This window comes from Pan troglodytes, chromosome 7, assembly GCF_028858775.2.
Source record: "Pan troglodytes isolate AG18354 chromosome 7, NHGRI_mPanTro3-v2.0_pri, whole genome shotgun sequence".
In the NCBI taxonomy this organism is placed as follows: domain Eukaryota; kingdom Metazoa; phylum Chordata; class Mammalia; order Primates; family Hominidae; genus Pan; species Pan troglodytes.
In genome coordinates, this window is record NC_072405.2 from 7076290 (window position 1) to 7103726 (window position 27437).

General features: G+C 42.1%; 1 protein-coding gene and 1 pseudogene across 6 annotated transcripts in view; one reads left to right on the plus strand and one right to left on the minus strand.

Moving 5' to 3' along the window:
• LOC104004313 (large ribosomal subunit protein uL23-like) lies at positions 1-23550 on the minus strand (annotated as a pseudogene).
• Positions 23435-27437, plus strand: part of ZNF596 (zinc finger protein 596) — a 15224-nt gene continuing 11221 nt past the window's right edge. Inside the window, exon 1 of one of the 6 annotated variants that reach the window (XM_063815983.1) lies at positions 23435-23719. The gene's annotated coding sequence lies outside the window, so the exon portion shown is untranslated. 6 annotated transcript variants of the gene reach the window in all.

Below are 27437 nucleotides of genomic sequence, written 5' to 3' on the forward strand. Positions count from 1 at the left end.
TTCGTAAAATGAGGAAAATAGTACCTCTTATATTTATTTTGCTGATTAAAAGACTATATAGGTAAGGTTCTTAAACCATGTACATTTGGTAACAGTCTAAATGTATATCAGAGACAGGCCTAGAACTGTTAATCCCTGGCAGAACTTGCAATAGACACTCTTCTTACACAGCAAGAAAACTAGAAAACATCTTAAGAAATTCCTAAAGTATAATAATAATAAAATAAAATAAAATTGCTGCTGAGGACTTACCTACTTTCTATTGAATATATTCTCCAACTTCCTAGAGTTAAAATAGCTACTTGTTTACATCTCTATTCCAGTTATCATTACAACACTATTAAATCGATACATTTCTTACCTAATAGACTAAGCTTCTTTTCTTAATTTTTAAAACAAATTTTATTATGTATATTAAAGATATACAACATAAGGTTATGTGATACATACAGATAGTAAAATGGTTATTACAGTGAGGCAAATTATCCATTATCTCACATAATTGCCCTTTTTTTCTTTTTTGTGGCAAGAGTAGCTAAAACTTACTCATTTATCAAATCTCAAATCTCAAATCTGTTATTAACTGTAGTCCTCAAGTGTTATTAACTGTAGTCCTCACGTTGTACATTACATCTCTAGACACATTTCTCCTCCATATCTGTTACATCATATCCTCCGAGCTACATATCTCCATTTCCTTCCCTTGGCCCCTGCCTCTGGTAACCACTGTTTCATTCTCTATATCTGTATATAATTTTTAGATGCCACACATAATTGAGATCATGCAATATTTTCCTTCTTGTGTTTGGCTTATTTCACATAGCATAATTTCCTCCAGATTCACCTAGGATGTGAAAAATGGCAGAATCTCTTTTTTTAAGGCTGAATAATATTCCACTGTTTTTTAGATACCACAGTTTATCTATCTGTACATCAACAGACACTTAGGTTGTTTTCATATCTTGGCTATCAAGAATAATCCTGCAGCGAACATGGGAGTGCAGACAGCTTTATGAAGTGGTAATTTCATTTTTTCTGGATATATACCCAAAAGAGAGATTGCTAAATCATAGGGTACTTTTATTGCTAATTTTTTTAGAAACCTCCATACCATATTCCATAATGGCTGCACAATTCACATTTGCACCAACAGTATACTCTCCCACAGAAGCCCTAGAAATTGTCATTTTGTTAATCATTTTGGATGCCTGAGAACTTGTAATCCAATGAGTAGAAATGTTGGTACCCCATTTATGGCTGTCAACCTGCCAGTTCTCAGGAGTTTGTAAAAGCCTAAATCTGAAATGATCTCATCCCATTAGGACCCTTGTCTCCTTTTCTGTTACCTTTTCCCACTGGCTCTGGCAACAGGGGTCTTTCTTTCTCCTTGGCTATCTTTGGATATGGGGGCTCCATCTTCTGTGCCACCTTAGGGAATGCCTTTTGCATGCATGGCTAAGTCATTAAAAAGCCTTCAGTTTCAGTAGCATTTTGAGTGAGTACTCTCTGAAGCTGCATTGGAATCTCAGGCTTCTTTGTCTGGAAGATAAATATTGGGCTACAAGTTTCTTATCCTAGCTTTGGTTTTGAGGCCTCTCTGTTCTCTTGGGTTGGAAGTTATTCCTGGCTTTTTGTTTCAAGATGTCTCTGTGATCTTGAACTTGATCCTTTCATGGGAACTTCTCAGTTGACTAAATTCTCCCTTCTCAAACCTCTGCTATGTGTTCCACCAATATGGAACTAATTCTACTTCCTTTCCTGTTTACATGATTTTACTAAGAATTATTTAGAAATTTAATCACTCCTTTGAGAAAATTTTTGTCTTCCAAATTGCCTCCTTTTAGACTTTTCCTTTCCCAATTGAGTCTCTCAACTCCCTGTAATCACTGAAACTTTAGGGACCCCACTCCATGCCTTGGAGTGCTCTCCATGCTCTCAATGTGCTCAAGAATCTGCAAAAGCAAACACCTGGGGCTGAAAAATAAAATAGAAAAAATTTTATTTCTCAGCCTCCGTAAGATTGTATGTCCAAACAAAAGAAAATCTTAAAAATCTCCAAAAATATTGGTGAGAAAAAAGCTTTGGCCCTCATATGAAGATAAAAACTTGTTCCATTTTCCAGATACACAGTTATAATACAAATATAAAATGGGGCAAAGACAAAAACCAAGTCTTCTATATAAACTAGTGAATTTTGTATTATTGTAATAACATTAGTCAGGGTTCTCCAGAAAGGCAGAATCAATAGGATATATGTAGATAGATGAGAGAAGACTCATTAGGGGAATTGGTTCACATAATTATGGATGCTGAGAAGTTACACAATAGCCTGTCTCCAAGTTGGAGAACCAGGAAAGCTGGCAGCATGGCTCACTCCAGATATAAAGGACTCAGAATCAGGGAAGCCAATGGTGTAACTCTGATTCTGAGGCCAAAGCTCTGAGACACTGATTCTGATGTCAAGGGCAGGAGAAGAAGGATGTTTCAATTTCAGAAGGAGATAATTCACCTTTCCTCTTCCTTGTTATTCTATCTGGGCTCTCAACCAATTGGGTGGTGCCTGTATTCATCCATTTTTATACAGCTGTGAAGAAATACCTGAGTCTGAGCAATTTATAAAGAACAAAGAGGTTTAATGGGCTGACAGTTCCACGTGGCTGCAGGGGCCTCACAATCATGGCAGAAGGGGAAACAAAGACATCCTTCTTCACATGGCAGCAACAAGAAGAAGTGCTGAGCCAAAGGGGAACAGCCCCTTATAAAACCATTGGATCAGGAGAACTCACTCACTGCCATGAAAACAGAAAGGCAGTAACAACCACCATGATTCAATCACCTCCCACTGGGTCCCTCCCATGACATATACGGATTATAGGAACTACAATTCAAGATGAGATCTGGGTGGGGACACAGGCAAACCATATCAGTGCCCATCCACACTGGGTCAGGGTTATCTCAGTGTCTTCCAGAAACACCTTCACAGATATGCCCAGAAATTGTGTTTGACCAGCTATGTGTGTCTCTCAATCCAGTCAAGTAGATGTCTAAAATTAACCATCAGAATATTTATGCCTGTTTCATGGCTGAAATTGTTTGACCAGCTATGTATGTTTCTTAATCCAATCAAGTAGATGTCTAAAATTAACCATCAGAATATTTATGCCTGATTCATGGCTGAAATTTCAGGATGAAAGCTATGAAATCTCTATTTGTGTTTGTATATCTATTAATGTATGTTATGTATATGTGATATTTTCTTAACTCCGGATAGCACTGCAAAATTCATTTATAAAACCCTCTAAAAGTGCTCTATTCTAACTTGGCTTGCAAAAAAATAACCATTTATAAATAAATATTCACCAAACTCCTAGAAATATAGGAACTGATCAAATGTTTTTTAAGTTAACATGATTTGGATAAAACTGAGTTAAATGAGATTAATATAAAATTTTTGGTGTAATAAAACTATGTCTTCAAAGTTATCACTATTGAATATAAAACAAACATAAATTCCTATTCTGCTTGAGTTCTAGTCAAATAAGCTAATATTATACTTACAGAAATGTAAAATCTTAAAGCTTATAGATTTGATTCTAATTAAGTTGTCACTCTTATGAAAAACATTATTCTTTTATGGTGAAAAGATACACATGTATTTAGAGTTAGCCAGCTGGACTCAGTTTAGATGATCCCAATTTTGTTGCAAAATCCAAAGCTTCATAATCAGGAGCCAGTCGAACATATGCCTTGTTCTCTTTATCAGGACAAATCAGGGTGGTGACCTTGGCCACATCACTGTCATAGACCTTCTTCACAGCCTGTTTGATCTGGTGCTTGTTGGCTTTAATATCCACGAAGAACACAAGCATGTTGTTTTCTTCTATCTTCTTCCGGCCGACTCAGTGGTCAGCGGAAACTTGACAGCATAGTGGTCAAGCTTGTTTCTCCTGGGGGTGCTCTTCCGAGGATATCTGGGCTGCCTCCGGAGTCGCAGTGTCTTGGGCCGCCTGAAGGTGAGTGACATGCGGATCTTCTTTTTTGCGTGTGGCTGTGGACACCTTTCAACACTGCCTTCTTGGCCTTTAAAGCCTTCACTTTGGCTTCGGCTTTAGGAGGAGCAGGAGCTTCCTTCGCTTTCGGTGCCATCTTGTGAAAAGCGAAAAACATTATTTCAAAAATAATTTGTTCACAGTAAATCTGCCTAATAGTAGTTTCCAAAGTACTTTTGCTAATTTTTAACCTTAAACTTAAGCTAAGTAAAAGATTTGCATTAAATATCTAGACCATTTATAAATAAGATACAATACTAAAACATTAATTACTGAACATAAATAATTCAAGTTTATATACTTTTGGCTTCCTATTTTTACAGAAAGACTAAAGATATTTTGGCCCATTAATAAACATGTTTTTTTCTGCCACACTGAGAAATTGTATTATGAGGAAACACATCCCTCTAGATGTTGGGAGACAGTATATTCATACATTTTCTAACCTACTATAGAATGCTAATATATGACAGTTTATAACTGACTACTTCCTAGTTTTCTCTGGAAAATAAAAGATTACTAAGTATTAAAATTATAATCAGTATATGTAAATAAAACGACTAGAAATAATGGAATAACTAGAAACAACCCCATGCAAAGCATGCAAGAAAAGTAGGGCATGTTTCGCAAGTAAAGTAGGATGTATTTTTTATAAGGAAAACCATACATAAGATACAAATAAAAAGAGATACCTAACCTTCCCTGTGTTACATTTCTATGGGTAAAATGCTATGTTTTCAGAAATGATATAAAATTCCTGTAAATTTGTTATGTCCTCCTTATCCATGCTATGTGCCAGTATAGAGTAATGAGTCATAATTCCAATTATTACTTTAAATATTGTGCCGGGCGCAGTGGCTCATGCCTGTAATCCCAGCACTTTGGGAGGATGAGGAGGATGGATCACAAGGTCAGGAGATCCAGACCATCCTAGCTAACCCGGTGAATCTCCGTCTCCATTAAAAATACAAAAAAATAGCCGGCTGTGGTGGCAGGCGCCTGTAGTCCCAGCACTTTGGGAGGCCACAGAAAAAATCGAATACCCTTGTCAGTTGTGGTATAATAAACTCTCATCAGATCTTTCATCACAGCCATTTCATACTCTTTGTCATTTAGATATTCCCCCTGATGCTTTCCTGAAAGCTCTTGCAAACAGCTACAGGTCAGAATGTTCATCTCCAACACAGGACTCCCTCTGAGACTCACAGAAAAGAGTATGACAGGTACTCTGGTTATAGGCTTCTGATGATATTGCTTAAATAACTTTAAGACCATACACTTGACTTAGTGAACATCTCCAGAAGTCTGGTTGAGAAATTGATGGATTCATGACACTACTAACCCAAGATCCAACAAGACTGGAATTGATTACATGGCACTGAATGAGCTGATGAAAATTGATTATAATTTTATAGCTTTTTGGATCATTGATGGTTCTTTAATGTTCTAGTTTCTGAATTTAAGAAATCTCTTTCCTTAATCTAACTGTAAATTACAACAATTTAGTAGATTATACTTTTATAAACAGAAATGAGGCATTTATCTTTTTTCTCTGCCTGATTTCTCCAGAATTTTGAAATTCTTACTGAATACTCTTATTTTCATGATGATATAGTTGTTATCAAAAGTCCAATAAGAACCTTATAACAGGACATAATTGGAAATTTTGGTTATATTCTCAAGGTTTTTACAGGAATATCATATTTAGGAAATGTACCTAAGATCAGTTATGACCAGCAATCTTAAGGAAGTAAGGTTGACTTTATGGAGACAATGCTTACAAAGCACTGTGAGAAATGGGAAAGTTCTTCAAAGATTATAAAAAGTCACAATTTCTTACTATGAGATTGCTACCCACTATTTTTATATATACGTGTGTGTGTGTGTGTGTGTGTGTGTGTGTGTGTGTTCCAAATCAGTTGTCCTAGCTTGCTCCAGCATGCCTGGGCAGAACTAGACAAGCCCCAGCCCATAGTACATGCCATTCCTTATTTGGAGATGCTTCCTTACCTATCCCTGGGCAACTTCCTTTTCTTTCTTTGTTCTATTCCACTTACCTAATTAAGAAAGTTTTAAACTAATAGCCAATCGGGTAAAGTGTAAAATGTGAGGTCCTATTTCAGCCAACGGAAACTAGACACAGCACTAGGGTAGACACATCAGGTTCTAAGTAACTCCGTCTCCTTTGTTTGGTGTGCTCTTGTGGCTGGACAGCTATTGAGTAGCACCCTTTATGCAAAAAGTAAAGCCCGCCTCGCTAAGACATCATTTGTTCCCACGTTGTTTTTTTTGTTTGTTTGTTTGTTTGTTTTTTTTTTGGAGCACCAAAATCTTCATTCCCAACAGCACTCTGAGAAAAGCCAGCCTGATACCTAGATTACAGGGTTCACAGCCTTCAGGTTAGTAAAGAAGGTCATTTCCTGGTAGGCCCAGGAATTTGGGGATATTTTGGGGGCCTCAAGAAGAGAGGAATTCACACAAAGCTATGAGGACTGCAGCTGAAATTTGATAGTATGTGCTTGGCTTGGATTTTAGCATGAATAAGGCCTTTAAAAGTCAAATCTGAGATTCTGTATGAAAACTTCCAGCAAAGAAACTTGAAAGCACCTATGTGGTCATCTCCTGTTCTTGCTGCACTTACGTAAATAATCAAGCAAAATCTAACAAAACTAGACTTATTTTTAAAACAAGAAGAGTCTTACTTTGATTATGATCAAAAATGATGGTTACTACAGAGAGAAATTTTATGTTTCAATGGAAAACTATAATTTAGCCGGGCATGGTGGCACATGCCTATAATTGCAGCACTTTGGGAGGCCAGGAGTTCAAGACCAGCCTGGGCAACATGGTGAAACCCCATCTCTACCAAAAATACAAAAATTAGATGGGCATGATGGCATGTGCCTGTAGTCACAGCTAATCAGGAGGCTGAAGAGGGAGGATCGCTTGCACCCAGGGGGTAGAGGTTGCAGTGAGCTGAGATTGCACCTTTGCACTCCAGCCTGGGTGACAGAGCCGGACCCAGTCTCAAAAAAATTTTTATTTCTTTTTGAGAAATTTGACCCCCACTGTGTCAGTGTGGGGCGGTGGGGCCTAGTGGAAGGTGTTTGGGTCATGGGGATGGATCTCTCATGAATACATTAATGTCCTCCATGGGGGTGAGTGAGTTCTGCTGTCACAGGAATGGATTAATTCCTACAGGAGTAGCTAGTTAAAAAGAGTCTGGCTTCCTTGGCTTCCCTCTTGCTTTCACTTTTGCTACGTGATCTCTGGTGCACACCTTGCTCCCCTTCCACTTTCCACCATGAGGTGAAAAAGACTGAGGCCCCACCAGATGCAACTGCCCAATCTCAGACATTCCAGCCACCAGTATTGTGAGCCAAATGAACCTTTTTTACTTATACATTACCCAGTCTCAGGTATTCTGTTACAGAAGCACAAAATGGACTAAGACACAAATGTAGGTATAAACTCACTGAAGGTGTAGGGAAAATGGTGTTGACCTAAGTCACTTTGAAAATGAATAGAATCTGTAAGCTGAAGGCAAATGAACTATACTTCATCATTGGATTCCATTTTACAAAGTTCTTTCCAACAGAAGCAATTGTGAACAATTGTAAAACCACAGTGTCTGTATCTGGAATAAAACAATGACTTACATAAGTCGCAGATGGTGGGAACCAGGTTTCTCACTGTTGAAGTGGGAGGTTACAAATTAGCAAGGTGAGAAGGCTAGAATGATTCATGTGATAGTAGATCAGAGGTGGAGACATAAACGTAAACTTATGTTTAGTTTAATATAGATACACACAGTTCTACATAGAAAACTTTATAATTAGGTGTGTATAGGTAGGTTAGACACACACATATACTTCCTAGCATTACTAATGAGGGACAAGATACAATGTGCTCTTTCAGCAGCCAGACATAAGTTTTCCTACAATTCTGAAAGGAATCAGGCTCCTTGAAGAAATGTCTGAAACTAGAACTGGGAGAGTAAATATAGGAGCCAGGATAATCTGGAAGTATCAGAAAGTAAGTAAGTACTAAAAAAATTAAAATATATCAAAGAAAAATAAGAGCCAATAAAAAAAGCTACCGACTGCCAACACAGGAATGAATTGTGCAACATAATGCTGCAGTGTTGAATAATAGCTAAAGCTTAAAGTAATTATCTAGGTGTCTGTATTTGTATGCATAGGTGAATAAGCAAATGGAGTTGCATAGAAATCTCCTTTGCAAAAGAATTCCAAATAATTGATGTAGACACTCAGCCATCAAGAAGGTGGAGCTAACTCCTCACTCCGTTAAGGAGTGAGGCTCTGCATAGTGGCTTGCTCCAAAAAAACACATGTAGTATGGACAAGGAGGAAAAATAACTTCACAGTGGAGAAACCTGACAAACAGTAGCTCTGCAAAATGATCCAAGTGAATATCAAATGTAACAGTTCACCTTGAGAACATGAAGTGACAATGAGGGACATTCTACAAAATGCCTGACCAATCCTCCTCAGTACTATCAAGGTCACCTGAGATGGAAAGCCTGACACACTGTCACAGCCAGGAAGAGCCCACATGATGACTACATGTCATGCGGGATCCTGGATGGGATCCTGGATCAGAGTAAGAGAGATCTAAGGGAATCCAAATGAAATATGAACTTTAGTCTATCAGTATTGGTTCATTAACTGTGACAAATTGTGTAAGACATTAATAAGCCATGTGAGACACACTGATAGAAGATGTTAATAAGAGAGGAAACTAGGTTGCGGCTACATGGGAAATCTTTTTTTTTTTTTTTTTTGACAATTTCTGTGTAAGAAAAAAAAGATGTAAAATATAACTTTATTTAAAACACTGTTTTTTTGAACACTTCCTTGTTTAATTATTTATACCATGAATTACTAGTAATTGACACTGTTAACTAGTCCTATTTTTTAAATAAGAGCATTTATGACACAAAAAATTAAACAGTGCAAACTGACATATAAATCAAAACAAATGTTCTTTACATGTTTTCTGTTACTGTAGTAACACATATGTGTAAACTTAATTCTCATATTTTTTTCTTGTGTTCTGGTTGTGTCCTGGGTTCATTCTCTAAAATGCTGTTCACCTCAGGCCAGGAAAAATATTAACCATACAGACTCTGTTTCAATTCATAGCTAAATAATTTCACAAGAGTGACTTTGTAAAAATATGTTCCAATGGCAAATTGATTCATTGTGATGGGATCACTTATTCCGAAGACTTCTTGTCTTTATTTTGTTCCCATGCCTACCTTTTAGCCATAATATAGCAGAATCAAATATTGCTCACTGGGAAAAAATATTCAAAGAAAGAAAGAATGTGGACAGAACTTATGACCATGATGATTCAGTGTTTTACCACAATGATTTCTAAAACAGAAGAGTGTAAAAGGATATTCAAAGTCAATTTCCTCAGCGAGGCTTTGCAGAAAATGAGGAAACTAGAAAAACAAAAATGGCAGGACATTCTACGGGTGATTTTAAATGTTGCTATGTTTATGGGAAAAAATACTTTACCTTTTAAAGAATCACAAAGAATTATTATAAACCCAAACTCTGGGATGTTTGCAAATTTAGTTGAACTTCTATGTCATTATGTCTATATAGGTAGCCACGAAGTTGATGATTTTTTAAAAATCTGTGCCTCATTTGTGTAATAAAAGACACAATGAATAATTAATACTCATAGGAAAACCTTATGAAGGGAAAATAAATCTTGGGGACCCAAAATCACTAAGCTAAAGGGAAAAGTCAATCTGGGAACTGCTTAGGGCAAATCTGCCTCCCATTCTATCCAAAGACACCCACCTGCTCACCGAGATAAATGCATACCTGATTGCCTCATTTGGAGAGGGTAATCAGCAATGCAAAAGAATGAAATCGTTTGTCTCTTACCTACCTATGACCTGGAAGCCCCCTGTCTGGCCTTCTCATCTTTCTGGACTTAACCAATGTACATCTTACACATACTGATTGATGTATCATGTCTCCCTAAAGTGTGTAAAACCAAGCTGTGCCCGGATCACCTTGGGCCCATGTTGTCAGGACCTCCTGAGGATGCATCACGGGCGCACATCCTCAAGCTTGGCAAAATAAACTTTCTAAAAAATCTGAGAGCCGTGTCAGATTTTCAGGGTTGACACATGTAATGTAGGATGTCAATGTTTATAAAACAGACATTATTGTATCTACTATTAGAAATATGCTGCCAGTTAACCTTAAACTTTCTCAACAAAATAAAAAATGTTGAGGTACAAATAATACATCTAAGCTTAAGTGGTGTTGCAAGTTTTAATATGCCTACTTTTCAATTTTTCAATACTATTTTTACTAATTTAATACTGTAAGAAAAATGAGTAATTAAAACAAGAATAAAAGTGTTTAAAGGGGGTGCACATGTTTCCTCCAGCCTCTGCCTAAGGACAATGAAACTCTGGTCTTCACTGTGGACACACCACACTACCAGGTGCTCCAAAGCCATGGTGACCCACCCTCGGGTAGGTCCTGAGGAGAAAAAAGCTCTGGTTCTAATCCTAACCCTAACCCTGTCCCAAGACTTTGACCCTGAATCTAAATCCTGATCCCTACCCTGGTCCCTAATTCTGACCCTAACTTTGACCCTGACTTTGATCTTGACCCTGACCATGACCCCACCTCTAAGCATACTTCTGGCCCTGACTCTGACCCAGATCCTAATCCTATCCCTAACCCTATTATTATCTTTACAATCTATGTCTAATCTTACTGTCTAGTGCTAAATAGCTGTACCCAAAAGCACTTTTAAATTATTTAACTTCTTTTCCTTGAATTCTCTAAGGACATCCTAAAGGAGATGTCATTATGTATTTTGCTTTCCCTCGGAGTGGTATGGCTTCACATATGAAGTTCTAATACTTTGCAAGACATAAAATGTTTGGAGGGTAACAGCACTGGGTTGTTAGGGATGTATGTTGGCATTCATGATAGATTTTCCTTAAAATAAGAACAAATGGCTTGAGTAGGCTTTTGGAACGTAGGATGTTTCCGTTGGTTCATTTCTGTGTTCAGTATTCCCACATGAATCTAAACACGACTCTGCTCTTAGTAGCTGTGTGACCCTGGGAAAGTCACTCAATCTCCCTCAGCTAAATTTTGTTGTGTGTGTAATGAGAAGAGAGTTGTGATTTGTATTTAGTGAATAATAACAAACAAAAGGCATTTAGCTTTCTGGAAGCTGGTATGTAGTAGAACCTCATGGAAATACTAGCTCTGTTAATAAAACTAGCCCAAAAGAAGGTTTCAAGGTCAACAACAGTATCATGCAGTGAAGGACATAGATGAGAAGCTGCTTCTGCAGCCTGTAGCTCCTGGAGGCCCGTTTTGTCCATGATTTAGCAGGAACGCACTACCTTTCCATGAGGAGAAACTGCCCACAGAAACCAACACCATTCTTTGAAGACAAACATGTCTTAATAGCCTTTACATTAAGTAATAGTGCAATAAAAATAATAATTTATTATTAGTAATAATGTGAAATTATTTACACTACCCTAACCCCTAACCCTACCCCTACCCCTACCCCTAACCCCTAACCCTTAACCCTAACCCCGAACCTAAACCCTAACCCCTAACCCTAACCCCTAACCCTAACCCCTAACCCTAACCCTAAACCCTAAACCCTAAACTGTAAACCCTAAACCCTGCACACTGTGGTTCACGCCAGCAATCCCAGCCCTTTGGGAGGCTAAGGCAGGTGGATCACCTGAGTCCAGGAGTTCAAGACCAGCCAGGATGACATAGCAAAACACCATCTCTACTAATAATACAAAAACCAGCTGTGAATGGTGACACACAGCTGAAGTAGCAGCTACTAGGGAGACTGAAGCAGGAGGACTGCTTGAGCCCAGAACGTGCAGGTTGCATTAAGCTGAGATCGTGCCACTACACTCCAACCTGGGCAATGGTGCAAGACCCTGTCCCCAAAAAAAAAAAAAAAAGACATGGTATGATGGCTCATACCTATAATCCCAGCAATTTCAAAGGCTGAGGCAGATGGATCAGTTGAGGTCAGGAGTTGGAGACCAGCCTGGCCAACATGGCTAAACCTTGTCTCTACTAAAAATACAAACATTAGGGCCAGGCACGGTGGCTCATGCCTGAATTCCCAGCTCTTCTGGAGGCCGAGGCAGGAGGATCAACTGAGGACGGGAGTTCAAGACCATCCTGACCAAGATAAACAAACCCCATCTCAAACAAAAATACAAAATTAGCCTGCTGTAATGGTGCACGTCTGTAATCCCAGCTACTCAGGAGGCTGAGGCAGGAGAGTCACTTGAACCCAGGAAGTGGAGGTGGCAATGAGCTGAGATCCTGCCACTGCACTCCAGTTTGGGCAACACAGCAAGACTCTGTCTCAAAAAAAAAAAAAAGAAAGCAAAAAGACAACCCACAGAAAGGAAGAAAATATTTGCTTGCACATTATATATCTAACAACAGTCCATTAACTACAATACATACAGAATATGTATAACTCAACAACAAAAGCAACCAAATTACAAATGGCGACAGAGTTGAACTCACACCTTGCCAAAAAGACATGCAAATAGAAAACAAGGAAATGAAAAGACGATCAATATCATTATCATTATGGCCATCAAAACTGAAACCACAACCACATACTCCTTCACACACACTAGAAAGGCTATAATCCACAAATATAAGTAACAAGTGTTGTCAAGGTCAGAGAGAAATCACAACCATTAAATACTGTATGTGGAATATAAAATGGTACAGCCTATTTGTAACATAGTTTGGTATTTCCATAAAAAGTTAAAAACACGACAGGCAAGGTGACTCATGCCTATAATCCCAGCACTTTGGAAGCCTGAAGCAGGCAGATCACTTGAGTGCAGGAGTTCAAGACCATACAGAGAGACATAGCAAAACCCCGTCTCTACTAAAAATACAAAAAATTAGCCAGGCATGCTGCCACACACCTCTAGTCCCAGCTACTAGTGAGGCTGAGGTGGGAGGACCGCTTGAGCCCAGAATGTCGAGGTTGCAGTAAGCCAAGATGGCACCACTGCACTCCAGCCTGAGGAACAGCACAAGACCATGTCTTAAAAAAAAAAAAAAAAAAGAGTAGGCATGGTGGCTCACGTCTGTAATCCCAGCACTTTGGGAGGCCAAGGCATGTGGATCAATTAAGTCCAGGAGTTCAACACCAGCCAGAAGGACATAGCAAAACCCCGTCTCTACTAAACATACAAAAATTAGTCGTGCATGGTGGCACACACCTGTAGTCACAGCTACTAGGGAGAATGAGGAAGGAGGACTGCTTCAGCACAGAATGTGAAGGGTGCAGTAAGCAGAGATGGCACCACTGCACTCCAGCCTCGGCAACAGTGCAAGACCCTGCCTCAAAAAAAAAAAAAAACTGGCCAGTCGTGGTGGCTCCCCCTGTAATCCAAGCATTTTGGGAGGCACAGGTGGGCATATCACCTGTGAATAGCAGTCCAAGACAGTCTGATCAACATGGAGACATCCAGTCTCTACTAAAAATACAAAAAAGTTGCTGGGCGTGGTGACCCATGCCTGTAATCCCAGCTACTCGGGAGGCTAGGAGGAGAATCACTTGAACCCAGGAGGCAGAGATTGCGGTGAGCCGATGTCACACCACTGAAATCCAGCCTGGGCAGCAGAGCAAGACTCAGTCTAAAAAAAAAAAAATCAAAAGGCAACCCACAGAAAGGAAGAAAATATTTACACGTTATATATCTAACAACAGTCTGTTAACCACAATATATAAGGAATTTGTATAACTCAACAAAAACAACCAAATTACAAATGGAGAAAGAGTTGAACACTCGCTTTGCCAAAAAGACATGTAAATGGAAAACAAGCACATGAAAAGATGATCAATATCATTATCATTATGGCCATCGAAACTGAAACCACAACCACATACTCCTTCACTCACACTAGAAAAGCTATAATCCAAAAAATATAAAATAGCAAGTGTTGGCAAGGTCAGAGAGAAATCACAACCATTAAATACTGTATGTGGAATATAAACGGTGCAGCCTATTTGTAACAGTTTGGTATTTCCTCAAAAAGTTAAAAATAGGCCAGGCACGGTGTCTCATGCCTTTAATCCCAGCACTTTGGGAGGCTGAGGCAGGTGGATCACTTGAGGTCAGGAGTTCAAGACCAGCCAGAAGGACATAGCAAAACCACGTCTCCACTAAAAAATACAAAAATTAGCCAGGCATGGTGCCACACACCTGTACTCCCAGCTACTAGGGAGGCTAAGGGAGGAGAACTGTTTTAGCCTAGAATGTGGAGGCTGCAGTAAGCTGAGACCGCACCACTGCACTCCAACCTGGTAGACAGCGCAAGACCCTGTCTCAAAAAATAAAAATCAGGAAAGGTGGGCATGCTGCCTCACATCTGTAATCCCACCACTTTGGGAGGCTGAGGCAGGAGGATCACTTGAGTCCAGGAGTTCAAGACCAGACAGGATGACATAGAAAAACCCCATCTCTCCTAATAATATAAAAACTAGCCAGGCATGGTGGCACACAGCTTCAGTCCCAGCTACTAGGGAGGCTGAGGTGGAAGGACTACTTGAGCCCAGATTATGGAGGTTGCAGTAAGCTAAGATCGAACCACTGCACTCCAGCCTCGGTAACAGTGCAAGACCCTACTTCAAAAAAAATAAAAAAATAAAAAAAGGCCGGTATGGTGGCTCATGCCTCTAACCCCAGCACTTTGGGAGGCTGAGGCAGGCGGATCACATGAGGTCGGGAATTCAATACCAACATGACCAACGTAAACAAACCCCATTTCAACTAAAAATACAAAAGTAGCCGGGCATAGTGGCACATGCCTGTAATCCCAGCTACTCGGGAGGCTGAGTGAGGAGAATTGCTTGAACCCAGGAGGCAGAGGTTGTGGTGAGCCAAGAACACAGCACTGCACTCCAGCCTGCGCAAGAGGGCAAGACTCCGTCTGAAAAAAAAAAAAGAAAGAAAAAAAAAGAAAGTGAAAAGACAACCCACAGAAAGGAAGAAAATATTTGCTTGCACGTTATATATCTAGCAGTCTGTTAACCACAATATACAAAGAATTTGTATAACTCAACAACAAAAACCAAATTAAAAAAGGAGAAAGAGTTGAACAACACACACTTTGCCAAAAAACATGCAAATGGAAAACAAGCACATGAGAAGGTGATCAATATCATTATCATTATGGCCATCAAAACTGAAGCCACAACCACATACTCCTTCATACACACTAGAAAGGCTATAATCCAACAAATGTAAAATAACAAGTGTTGGCAAGGTCAGAGGGAAATCACAACCCTTAAATACTGTATATGGAATATAAACAGTACAGACTATTTGTAACATAGTTTGGTATTTCCTCAAAAAGTTAAAAATAAGCCGGGCATGGTGGCTCATGCCCGTAATCCTAGCACTTTGGGAGGCAGAGGCAGGTGGATCCCTTGAATCCAGGAGCTCAAGACCAGCAAGAACGACATAGAGAAACCCCATCTCTACTAAAAATACAAAAAGTAGCCAAGCATGGTGACACACACCTGTAGTCCCAGCTACTAGGGAGGCTGAGGCAGGAGGACTGCTTGAGCCCAGAATGTGGAGGCTGCAGTAAGCTGAGGTCGCACCACTGCACTCCAGCCTGGGCAACAGCACAAGACCCTATCTCAAAGCAAACACACAAAAAAGACCTGCCATGGTGGCTCACGCCTGTAATCCCAGCACTTTCGGAGGCCGAGGCAGGTGGATCACTAGAGTCCAGGAGTTCAAGACCAGCCAAGACGACATAGCAAAACCACGTATCTACTAAAAATACAAAAATTAGCCGGGTATGGTGCCACACACCTGTAGTCCCAGCTACTAGGAAGGCTGAGACGCGAGGACTGCTTGAGCCCAGAATGAGGAGGTTGCAGTAAGCCAAGATGGCACCACTGTACTCCAGCCTGGGCAGCAGTGCAAGACCCTGTCTCAAAAAGAAAAAAATAAATAATGGCCAGGCGTGGTGGCTCAATCCTGTAATCACGACAGTTTGGGAGGCAGAGGCGGGTGGATCATCTGAGATCGGGAGTTTGAGACCAGTGTGACCAACATGGAGAAACCCCGTCTCCACTAAAAATACAAAAAATTAGCCAGGCATGGTGGCCCATGCCTGTAATCGCTGCTACTCAGGAGGCTGAGGCAGGAAAATCGCATGAACCCGGCAGGCGGAGGTTGCAGTGAGCCAAGACCGCACCACTGCACTCCAGCCTGGGGAAAAGAGCAAGACTCAGTCTCCAAAGAAAAAAAGAGACACTGAAAAGACAACCCACAGAAAAGAAGAAAATATTTGTGCATTATGTATCCAACAACAGTCTGTTAACTACAATATATAAAAAATTTGTATAACTCAACAACAACCAAATTACAAATGGAGAAAGAGCTGAACACACACTTCGCCAAAAAGACATGCAAATGGAAAACAAGCACATGAAAAGATGATCAATATCATTATCATTATGGCCATCGAAACTGAAACCACAACCAGATACTCCTTCACACACAGTAGAAAGGCTATAATCCAACAAATGTAAAATAACAAGTGTTGGCAAGGTCAGAGAGAAATCACAACCCTTAAATACTGTATGTGGAATATAAAATGGTGCAGCTTATTTGTAACATAGTTTGGTATTTCCTCAAAAAGTTAAAAATAGGCTGAGCAAGGTGGCTCACGCCTGTAATCCCAGCACTTCAGGAGGCTGAAGCAGGCAGATCACTTGAGCCCAGGAGTTCAAGACCAGCCAGTACGACACAGCCAAACCCCATGTCTACTAATACAAAAATGAGCCAGACATGGTGGCACACAGCTGCAGTCCCAGCTACTTGGGAGGCTGAGGAAGAAGGACTGCTTGACCCCATAATGTGGAGGTTGCAGTAAGCTGAGATCGCACTATTACACTCCAGCCTGGGCAATAGTGCAACACCCTGTCTCAAAAATAAAAATAAAAATAAAACGGGCCAGGTAAGATGGCTCACACCTGTAATCCCAGCACTGTGGGTGGCTGAGGCAGATGGATCACTTGAGGTCAGGAGCTGGAGACCAGCCTGGCCAACATGGTGAAACCTTTTCTCTAGGAAATAATACAACAATTAGGGCCAGGCTCTGTGGCTCACACCTGTAATCCCAGCACTTTGGGTGGCTGAGGCAGGCGGATCACCTGAGGTTGGAAGTTCGAGACTAGCCTGACCAACATGGACAAACCCCATCTCTACTAAAAATGCAAAATTGGCTGGGCGTGGTGGCGCATGTTTGTAATCTCAGCTACTCAGGAGGCCTAGGCAGGAGAATCGCTTGAACCTGGGAAGCAGAGGTTGCGGTCAGCCGAGATTGCGCCATAATACTCTAGCCTTAACAACAAAAGCAAAACTCCACCTAAAAGGAAAAAAAAAAAAAAATTAGCCAGTGTGGTGGTACAGACCTGTAATCCCAGCTACTCAGGAGGCTGAGGAAGGAAAATTGCCTGAACCTGGGCGATGGAGGTTGCAGTGAGCCGATATCAGGCCACTTAACTCCAGCCTTGGCGAAAGAGCAAGACTTGTCTCCAAAAAACAGAACAAGAAAAAGGAAATGCATGGGACGAAGTGGTATATCCTGAAATGAGGACTTTCCTTCTGGACTAGGGTTTCCGATGAAGGTGACAGTTTATCCTTCAGTCTCCACAGGTCACAAATTTGCCATCCAGCAAGAGGCAACAGAGGGAGCCCCCCCAAGTCCCATGCCAGAACTATGACATAATCACATTCCCTCACTCATTTCAGTACCTAAATATTAATAATTCATCAGCTTAAACATCTACACTTACTTTACCAATTTTCCATTGTATAGATGAAGAGGTTTCCAAATTTTATATAGGTTGTCATGATGTGGACAGGACTTTTTGATAGTTAACTATAGCGAATGACTAAAATATAAGTGTTTAAACCTAAAATACCTTGTAACTGTTAACACAGGGCTAGAGAATACAGCAAGGTAACAGTCTGTCCAGTAAATTCTTCTGAAATTTCCTTTTTTTTTTTTTTTATAGACGGAGTCTCACTCTGTCACACAGGCTGGAGTGCAGTAGCATGATCTTGGCTCATTGCAGCCTCCACCTCCTGGGTTCAAGCGATTCTCCTGCCTCAGCCTCCTGAGCAGCTGGGACTACAGGTGCATGCCACCACACCAGTCTAATTTTTGTATTTTTAGTAGAAATGGGATTTCACCATCTTATCCAGGCTGGTCTCGAACTCCTGACGTCAGGTTATCTGCCTGCCTCAGCCTCCTGAAGTGCTGGGATTACAGGAGTGAGCCACTGCACCAAGCCCTCTTCTGCAATTTCAATAATCAATTGTGCTATTTGCCTTTTTTTCAGCAATGAGATTTTATTTTTCTTTCCTAATTATTTCAAACATGAACTTTGGTTCCAGAGAACTAGTATTTCCTTGATTTATAAATTGAGGGCAGCTGGGCACGGTGGCTCACACCTGTAATCCGAGCACTTTGGGAGGCCAAGGCAGGCAGATCACTGGAGGTCAGGAGATCAAGACCAGCCTGGCAAACATGGTGAAACCCCATCTCCACTAAAACTGCAAAAAATAGCCAGCCATGGTGCCAGGTGCCTGTAGTCCCAGCTACTCAGGAGACTGACACAGGAGAATCGCTGGAACCCGAGAGGTGGAGACTCTGGTGAGCCAAGATCGTGCCACTGCACTCCAGCCTGGGTAACATAGGGAGGCTCTATCCTCAAAAAAAAAAAAAAAATTGACGGTCGTCTCACAGACAATCTAATAATGAATTATTTTTTTGTCTTTAGAAAATCAACATTAACTTTTCTACTTTTAGATATCGTAATTGCTGTGACTTGAAGGACTTATCTAGAAAAAGCCTTAAAAAACTACGGTCAGCACTGGGTGAATAGGTTGGGGGAACCCACATAAAATCCCCAAGACACCTGGGAGTCCATGTCCCCATGAGTGGGACTGCAGGCAGCTGTAGCAGACTGGATGGGAGGGGACAGCAGGCAGGAGAACTCGGTGTCTGGAGTCCACGGTTCTAAGGCCAGTGAAAACCATTGGCAAAGTGAAATCCGAAGCTTGACAGGATGAAATTTGTGATTGTAAATGAATATTTGCCATTTCCAAGTGACATCGCCAGTGGTGGTGGGATGGATGGGTGCTCCTCCAAGTGGGCTGCAGTGAGGAGAGCGCAGCACCAGGCCAGGATGTTCCTGCCAGGAACACAGGATCTGCACATGTTTAGGAGGAAACGCTGGGGAGACCCAGCTTGGAGTCATCTCTGCTCTTTACATCTGTTAAGGCTGTGAAAACTGAGAGTCGGCCGGATGTGGTGGCTCACGCCTGTAATCCCAGCAATCTGGGATGCTGAGGCGAATGGATCACCTGAGGTCAGGAGTTCAAGACTAGCCTGGCCAACATGGTGAAACCCCATCTCTACTAAAAATACAGAAAATTAGCCGGGTGTGGTGGTAGGTGTCTGTAATTACAGCTAATCGGGAAGCTGACGCAGAAGAATATCTTGAACATGGGAGGCAGAGGTTGCAATGAGCAGAGATGGCGCCATTGCACTCCATCCTGGGTGACAGAGGGAGACTCCGTCAAAAAAAACAAAAAACAAAAAACAGAAAACTGAGTCTCAGGAACAGTTCCCGAGAAGGAAAATTGGGCCCACATGGAAACAGACATTTTTCTCCCACCTAGGGCAGGGAGTGAAGTGAAATAGGTCTGTGGAGTGGACTTTCACATAGAAACCCTGTATTTCCTAAATTGGGGGTTATTTGGGGATCACCTGGAGGAGTATTCCTGCTTTTGGTGAAACACACGGGGGTATTTTTTGTGAAGCTGCAAATCTGGCACAGCAATAACAGCTGGGGAACTGGAGATAAAGGAGAAGGCATACTAAGTGCTGTTGCAAGTTTCCCAGAAGTATGACATTATTGGGAAGTAAACTACTTTTTAAAACAACCGTGGCAATACCACATCAGTAAGGCAGAGACAACACCATGAAGTTTCATGACAGAGGCCAAATCCAGCCCAAACCCAGCCCAGCAGAGGCTGTCAACTCAGCGCCCCAGCGAGAGCCGGAAGGTTCCATCCTCAGAGCTGCAGACCCTCTCGTGTGGGCTGCAAAGGCCATGTCTGCATCCCGGGCGGTATGTACGCTCTGAGAGATACATGCGTGTTCCAAGGGTTATATGAGTGTGACGGGTGTGGCGTGAGTCTGACTGTGTAACGGGCGTTCCAGGGGTTACGTGTGTGCTCTGAGGGACACATGCGTGTTCCGGGGATTATATGAGTGTGACGGGTGTAGCGTTAGGTGACGATGTCATCTCCGCGTTCCAAGCGTTATGTGCGCACTGAGGGACACATCCACGTTCCCGGGGTTGGATGTGGAAGGCAGCTACCCCGACGGGTGTGCTCTCTGCATACGACGGGCGCTAACATTAGCATCACAGATGCACTGTTATTAGCACTACGGAGGTTATTATCAGTGTGGCGGGTGTTCTAGTTGCTTTCCTGACACTACATTTCTGTTCCAAGACCGCAGCTTGGCCCTGTGGCCGCCACGCCTTGCGTGTGGAGAATGAACCTCGAGTGCGCTGGATTCACAGGGGATTTTGGTTTCTAATTTTCCACATGAAGGGTCTCTACCCCTCAGCAGTCAGGGCTGAAAACAGGAAGGATTTTACTCAACCATGGACGCCGGCTCAAGGTGTCCCAAAGCGAGGGGCGTTTCCTGGTATGTGCTGAGCAGAACGCAGCTCCCGCCCTTGCAGGGCGCAGGCGCGGAGGAAGCGTGCGGGATGCGGCCGCCTCAAGGCTCAGAAAAGCCGGGCTCGCGCGTGCTCTGCTGGCAGCCGGGGGCACTGCAGCGCCCTAGAGCTCAAGGCACTGTCGGAAGCTGGGCGCCCTCTGCTACCCCTCCTGCTGCACCAGTTAAAAGACAGCATGGAGTGTTCGGCGCCATCATTCTAGAAATGCAAACTGACACAGAGCCCATTAGCCCGTGAGTTTCTAAAAATGCAGAAGGGACAATTAATTGGAAACCATAGGAAATGAAATCAACATGAATGCACATTTTACAACTTATGCAAAAAGTCACTCAACATAGTCCTCAGACTTAAAATGCAAAACCGTCAGAGGCCTCTTAACCACAGTGACTTTATTTCAAATAAAGGCTTTTAAAAAGTTAAATCTGGGCAGGGTGCAGTGGTCACATCTGTAATCCCAGCACTTTGGAAGGCCAAGGCGGGTGGATCACTTGAGATCAGGAGTTGAACACCAGCTTGGGCAAATAGCAAGACCCTTATGTCTACAAAAAATATATATATATATTAGATGGCATGCTTGCACATACCTGTAGTCCCAGCTACCCAGGAGGCTGAAGCGGGAGGATTGCTTGAGCCCAGGAGTTCGAGGCTGCAATGAGCCAGCCATGATCGCACCACTGCACTCCAGCCTGGGCGACAGAGTGAGACCCTGTCTCTCTCTCTCTGTCTCACACACACACACACACACACACGTTAAATTTCTTGGATTATATATTTCGGGGGTTGAGCACTTTTGGTTATAAAATATTTATGATTGTGGGAACAAGTTAATAAAGACACGAAACTTATTTAAATGTCCCAGAACTTTAAGAACAAAAAGCATTCTTAGTTTAAAAATAAGTTTTACTTTAAAGGTAATAGTACACACATAAATTGTTGTTAAAATCGACAGTAACAAAGAGAAGTAACAATACTAATAGCCTGTCACAAACTGATTCTTAATAACCTATATAAACAAACATTAACCCCGGGCGCCGGGTGGCTCATGCCTGTTATCCCAGCACTTTGGGAAGCTGAGGCAGGCAGATCACTTGAGGCCAGGAGTTCCAGACCAGCCTGACCAACATGGTGAAGCCCAGTCTCTACCAAAAATACAAAAGATTAGCAGGGTATATTGGCACGCACCTGTAATCCCAGCTACTTGGGAGGCTGAGGCAGGAGAATCCTTGAACCCAGGAAGCAGAGTCGCAGTGAGCCGAGACCATGCCATTGTGACAGGAGAGAAACTCTGTCGCAAAAAAAAATTATGTGTTTACAACAGGTGCATTTCTCCTCTTGCTTTCTGAGGACGCCCTGCTATGTAGCTGAGTAGTCGCTAATAAACTATCTTAACTTCACTATACTCTGTGACTTGCCAAAAGGTCTTTCCCATGTGAAATCCAAAAACCTGTTCTTGGGGTCTAGGACAAGGCCCATTTTATAATGACAAAACTATACAAATTCTAGAGGAAAACATAGAAAGAAAGCTATGTGACCTTGCGTTTGGCCATGAGTTTTAACACGACACTATCAGAGGCATTTGAACCCCTCCTCTATATGAACTCCAGGGTGGTTTATGTTCCATTGGCTAAGAGAAAGTTTTCTTCAAAAATGTGACATGATTTGAGGTCAAACATTAATATCAAGTAAACTCAAAAGATTGAGAAGCTAGCATTAGTTCTGGGAAAACCAGAAGTGTGCCTTTTTTGGAAATAATCATTGGTAGCACAAACTTAAGAATCTCCAAAGGAAATAAAAATGAGTTATTAACTTACAGTTTTCACCAATTAAGATATAAATGAAGCTAACGAAATTCGGAAATACAATTTCACTGTTTTTAATGTTCATTAAAAAAAAATCCTTATCAAATAGCCCCAGTAAGTCACCAATTAAGTCTTTACTAATTAAAAGCAAAATCCACCTATGTCCTGAACAGCATCCACTTTACGAGCCTCATTATATGTACAGGAGATAAAATTCAGAAATAAATAAATATACATGTACATGTATACAAATATATTTCAAATTAAAAAATACTTTTAGATAGTGGTATGTATTACATTTAGAAATTAATAACGAAGTAAATTATGGGATGTCATCCACGCCTGTCCCAAAGGTACCGAATTTATAAATCATCTCAGGTGCAGAGCAGGACAAGTTGAAAATAGGAATGACATGAACCCGCGCGGAACAGCTGCCGGCGCGGTGTCCAGGGCAGCACCCCGCCCGGTCCCGGCCCCTCCAGCCCTGGGCCCGACCCCTACTACTACGCCTCTGCCTCGACGCGAACGCGGAGCCCGAGCGCGCGTCACGCCGTGTGGGGCCGAAGAGGCTGCTACCCAGAGGCGGAGTGCGGGCTCGCGAGGGTCCCCACCCCACTCTCGCTCCCGCCAGCACCTACGGACTCGCGTCCCCGCCGCGCGCCGACTCGGGAGCAGCACCGCCCCCGGCACAGGAGCCTCACGCCCCTCTTACCTAACAGGAAGTTGGGTGGAAGCAGCGCGGACCCACGGCGCACCGAACGCTCTCAAACAGAACCCGACGCAGACACGCGCTTTCAACCGGCGGAGACACTGGCAGGGCCAGAAACGCGCGCAGTGGGGGCGGGAAGTCAGTAAGCTCCCCGCCCCGGCCCCAGACCCCGCCCCGGCCCGGCCCCGCCTTTTTCTCTCCCTCCCCTCCCTGCATGTACGGGCCCCGCCCCTCGCGCGACGTTTTTTGTTGACCCGGAAACGGATTCTCCGGAGCCAAGGTCCGCTCGGGTGAGTGCCCTCCGCTTTTTGTGGCCAAACCCAGCCACGCAGTCCCCTTCCTGCGGCATCCTCCACACCCGGGGTCTGCTGGTCTCCGCGGATGTCACAGGCTCGGCAACCGCCCTCCTGTCGGCGGGGAGTCCCGCGACGCCCAGAAATGCTCCGAAGCCTGTCGCTCAGCTGCCAGATCTGCGTCTGTGTCCGGTTCCGTCACTGAGGTCGCCCCTGTCCGGCCCTTCCTCCCTAGGTCTCTTCACCGTCCGCCCATCCTGTCGCGCGCCGCGTCAGGTCCCCATTCGGCATGTGGCTTGTCTTCCGTCGTCCCCACCCTCGCCCCTCTTGGCCCCTCAGGGCAGCCCTGGGATTCGGCAGACGCCAGTCCTCCCTGAGATGCTTCCCCATCCTTCCCTCCGCCAGGCCCTACGTCTCCGCAAACCCCACGCTTCGGGGTGACCGCCTCAGACAGGACCCTGAGTCCGAGACTGGGGTAGGGGACCTGCCCGATCCTGTAACAACCCTCGTGCTTCTGCACAATCGCCTCCCACTAGCGGTGACTGTTGGGTGTTTACCTTCCCGGTGTCCCACTGAGAAGTGGGCTCTTCCTTGGCAGGGGCTTCTTCATTGCCTCGCTGTGGATGTCGAGGTGGGGCAGGAGAGTGAGGAGAAAACAGAGAGGAGGGAGGTAGAGCCAACGAGCGAGAAAAGGGGAGGGAAGTTTAGATGGGAAGTGGATGGGTCTGAGGAATTTGAACAAACATTGACAATGAAGGAGAGTGACCTAAGCAAGTAGTAGTGGGGTAAATGGAAATAGACAAAATGGGAATCAGCAGAGATATGGAGGACAGAATACAATGAGGAGGCCTTGATCGTCAGTAGCAGAGAGGGCAAGAGAAGCCTAATTCCCAAATTCTTTAGATGGTTTTCTGATTTCCAAACTAGTTTCCCTTTTAAATTTATTGTATCAGGTTCAGCTTATAAGGCCTCAATACTTTTCAGTCTTAATTGTATACTGAAAATACTTTTTGTTTATTAAATACTTTTTACATTAATTCAGTGTGCACTTCGTAAGGATATTGATGATTTGAGTTAGTTTAGTATTCAACAGCTTCCTCTATTCCTTTATATGATCTCTGTATTTAATGGCTGTGGCATAAAGTTTCCAACTAAGTATAAGTATCAAGTTTTCTTTGTGCTGTTTTCTGCAAATATTAAAGGATGACCTGGATTGTCCTAGAACTTTGTTCCAACAGATTACATGTGTTCATAATGAATAAATTGCTCAAAGATATTTCCAAAGCTCACCTTTTATGTTTTTCAGTTCCAATAATTACATCTTTTTAAGGTTTATATTTTTTGATGACTTAATGTGATGTTCTGGAGAAGACAAATGCTTTTAATCAATATGATTAAAACCGTGAAAGACAAATCGCTGTTACTTAAGAGTGTGACATATGATCTGAAATCTTTAGGGGGCAGGGATGTTAAGGGAAAACTGCCACTATCGTATCAAGGTCATGCCATTCCTGTGAAGCTGGTGCTGGTTACTCTCTACTGGCTTCTGTTCACCTTTCCACCAGCCCCAAGACACACACATACTGACACAAGGCAGTGGATAGGGAAAGAGCAAGACTTGATAAAGTAAGCACAGAACAAAGGTATCTTTCTAATGAGGAGGAGATGTTGGTTCTGGGAAGGAAGCTTGGGATTTGGGTATTCAGGATCCAGAAGTGAGAGAGCCTGGGAAGTTCAGGAACCAGAGAAAGAAAAAGCCTTGCCCATTCTCACCCATGACACTGTGCTCAGCAGGTACTAGTAGACTTCAGGCTCTGTGACTAAAAGGGGTCAGACCAGTTGATATACCCACAGCTGCCATGTAAGGATGTGTGGACTTCACTAGGGAAGAACAGTGTTATGAAAGAAGGGGCAGAAAAACTCACCTGTTGGTCTGCATGTAGAGGTTTATTGTCCTGAATTCCTGGAGGTTCAGTGAAAAGCAGAAGATTGTCTTTTACACATGTTGAGTTATGCCCCCATATATGTGGTTGTGGTAAAGAAAGAGGGCGTCTTGATGAGAGGTCCTGAAATGCATTTTCCTAATACTCAGCAGGGGCTTCTCAAGAAGGATCTTCCCTAAGAAAGAAGCTCAGAGAACAAAAATGGAAAAGGATTAGATATGGCACTTTCACTGGAAAAAGTCATGTTATTCATTGATTGTTTTGTCATCTCCCACCTTAAGTGTTGTTTTTAGGATGTGGTAATCTCTGACCCTGCCTAACACATTTCCCAACTCACCCATAGCCTTCCCTTAACGTCGTCCCATGTTCACACTATCACACTGTGACCCAGTGAATTCAAACTTGTGAAGTTCCATTCGGGGGATCATATGGGAAGGGCTTCACACCCAGACATAGATTATAGATGGGAAGTGGGCCACATGGTGTCAGTGAGGCAAGTATGGATTGTTTAGGGACAATGCACTGTCAGATCTTTGTTGACCATGATTAGAGAAACTGTGCATATTAGTAGTGAATTAATGTCAAGAATATCTGACAAATCCTGGAAAAGAAGATTGATGAGAGGAAATGTGTTCTGCCCAACTGTATAATGCATTTGAAGCTTGAAACAATGAATCAGTATTGATCTGGCCACAAAATATTAATTATTTGAATTAAAAAGAAAAGTTTAGAAAATGATAGCTTTGACAAATTAAGGTAGCATTTCATCCACACGATGGAGTGTGTTTTATTCAGTAATTGATTTAAAAATGGAATCAACCTAAGTGTCTAACAGGAGGGAGTTTTATAAATTGTTCACAGAACATCTGTTCCAAGGAGACCTTGATGCTCATAGATTTGTAAAGAATGCTGCTTACTAGCACACTGACTCCTCTGCAAATGTCTGAGGGTTCCTCCACTTGGGGCAAGTTGGCGGTTTGATCGCAGAGTAAATAAATGGTGCATTTTATAATGTAATATATTCTAGCAAGATGCAGCCCACAAACTGTATAGATACTCTTATGTACCATGTAAACTTCATCTACTACTTTAACCAGAACTTGATACTGTATGTCTGTTTTTTTTTTTTTTTTAGATTTGGATAAAATGACAGCTCATTGTTATTTCCAGTTCACAAAGTAATTGTGAGGCTGAATAAATTTTATTATTTTATAGACATATGTGTAAAATGAATTTTTCTACGAAACTCATTTTTGATGTATATTAGATGCTATTTTATATTCTGTAGTTTAATTATATGTACGCACACACAAACACACACTTCGGTGTCTTATTATGTTTCTGCAGTGAAACCAAAATCCTTCCTTCACGCCCTTTGATTTTATGTTTTCCTCAGGAAGGCAGGAGCTATTGTATATGATAAAATATTATGTTTTATTCAGTCCACTTATGAAATTGTTTAATATTGTTATAAATATTTATATGACTTATTTTAAATTTCCAAATAACATAGGTTACATGAAATTTGACAACTTTATTTTTTTCTTTTCACAACTATTTTGACTGTATACTCACCAAAAATCAAAATTTAGACAAAATTGACTTTTAGACTAATTCTCATTTTTTACATGTAAAAGACCACATGGGACTTTTAAGTCTAGGTTGCCCTGAGTCTACAGTCACTGAGGTTTTATGTCACTATGTCCTCCATTCTAATAATAGGATTTTCAGGCTTTATTCATGTCATTTTTATATCCTCATTAAGTTTTAAA